Source organism: Pygoscelis adeliae, unplaced genomic scaffold (genome assembly GCF_000699105.1).
Source record: "Pygoscelis adeliae isolate BGI_AS28 unplaced genomic scaffold, ASM69910v1 Scaffold209, whole genome shotgun sequence".
Taxonomy (NCBI): Eukaryota; Metazoa; Chordata; class Aves; order Sphenisciformes; family Spheniscidae; genus Pygoscelis; species Pygoscelis adeliae.
Window position 1 is genome coordinate 387,192 of NW_008825538.1, and position 1,985 is coordinate 389,176.

Genomic DNA, 1,985 nt, shown 5'->3' on the forward strand with positions numbered 1-1,985 from the left:
CACAAGAAGACTAAACACCAGTGCCAAGGATGAAGAATGCCTGGCAAGGTTTGTTCATGAGCCTGCCAGCTCCTCTTTGTGTGATCTGGAGAGCACATCTTCATCTGAAGGGCACCTCTGGCAGTGACACCTCTTGCAATGACCGAGTAGAACTGCTTGAAAATTCATTCAAACGTCCTTGAAAAAATGGCTACAAATAAAATTGATGAAAAAGGGGAATTTAACAGGGAAAAGCTTTGCAAATTAACTTGGGGTGAATGAATAAAGATAATGCAACAAGCCTGTCCTGATGTGCACCACTTAAACCTTTGGGAAGGCATCCAAGAAAAAACTTTCCTTCTGGGTGGAGAGACAAACTGGTTCTCAGTGGAGCTTTAAGGTGATCACCTATAGCGGTCCGTATGAAAATAAACAATTCTGATTACACAGTGTCAGATACACGCCACATAAATGGTGCTTTGTATGGAAGAATCTCTCAGAACTGGGGTTTTCCTATTGCAGCAACGTAATCTGGACCAAAGAGGTCTGGTTAGTGCAAAGCTAACAGGCCTGTTCTAAGTGAGGAACCATCTGTGTGCGGTATTCAAGCTGCCCCTCAGTTTAGTGAGAGAATTCTCCACTGACCCAGATAGGCTTCCTGAAAAGAACCTTGTTTATTTTTAAATGGCTTCTAGTTTTAGTCGCTGAAGCGCGTGTGTGTGTGTGTTTGTGTACATGATTTGTTTCCCTCAAAGAGTTCTCTGATTGTGTAGGCAAGTATTTGCCAGGACATACGTTTCTTTGATAAACCATAAGCTCAATGGCAGCCACGCCAACTTCCAGTGTGTCCTGAAGAGGAGTTTGGTGCAGAGTCAGGAAACGTGCAGGCTTCACAGATCGTCAGGTTTGGGGATCCCCTGAACTGAGTGGGTTTAGAGAGAAGGCTCTGGATAACTCATTGTGGCTTTGAGCCTTTACCCAGTTCAGCAGTGCTTGGTGCCGCTACAGCAAACGCAGAACATGGATGTACGTGAGTCTTCGGCACCGTCGGGCAGGGACGTTATGAGCCATGGTGCATCGAGGCCAACAGCTCGCTTCTGAGGGTGGCACTTCATGCTTTGGTGTCACTGGGGCTGACACTTGAATCCTCAGAGGACACTTTCTTGCTAGGAGGCTTTGTGGCATGAGGGTCTGAAGCTCAGCTTTTTGCTTTGGGAGCCTACCTTCAGGCAAATGGCTGTCCTCACTGCAGGGGTAGGTGTTTAACCCGAGTAATGTTTGGCTCTGCTCTTCCCCTGGGTCAACAGCTTCCATGAGGACTTGTAGACAATGTGCCCCCTTGTTAACGAGTCCATCTGTTGACTTACGCTTTAATTGCATGTCCTCCAGCTTAACAGGAGCACTCTCCCCGAGTCTAAGCAGCCCCTGAACGGTGCAGATGTGTGTCAGTAGGCACAGATGTTAGTAACTAGCAAGGTTTTGTCTTGACCTTGTGAAAGGTGCCTTCTGGAACAAGAAAAAATCTTTTTTTTTCTTACAGATATAAATCCTGTTCTTTTTTAAAGTCACGTGAACAAAATGTAGACATCTGCATAGTTTTAAAATGTCTCAACAGTGTTTTTTGAAAAATAAAAAAGTTTTCAGGATGAAGAAGAAGCGTGTTTAGCTGTTGCCTTATCTCTCTGCATTTCGTTAACCCATCTGGCTGGCTACTGGCCGAGGGTTCATGCAAGGAGTGAAGAATGTGTCTGTTTTGGCATCTGCTATCCCATGTGAAGTATGCGTACTCTGTGCTTTTCTATGAAGCAGCTGGGGTGGGAGTCACATTGCTTCACTGCAGCTATTTAGAAGTAGAATCATAGAATCATAGAATCATTAAAGTTAGAAAAGACCTCCAAGATCATCGAGTCCAACCGTCAACCCAACACCACCATGCCCACTAAACCTTGTCCCTAAGTGCCTCATCTACCCGTCTTTTAAATACTTCCAGGGATGGTGACTCAAAC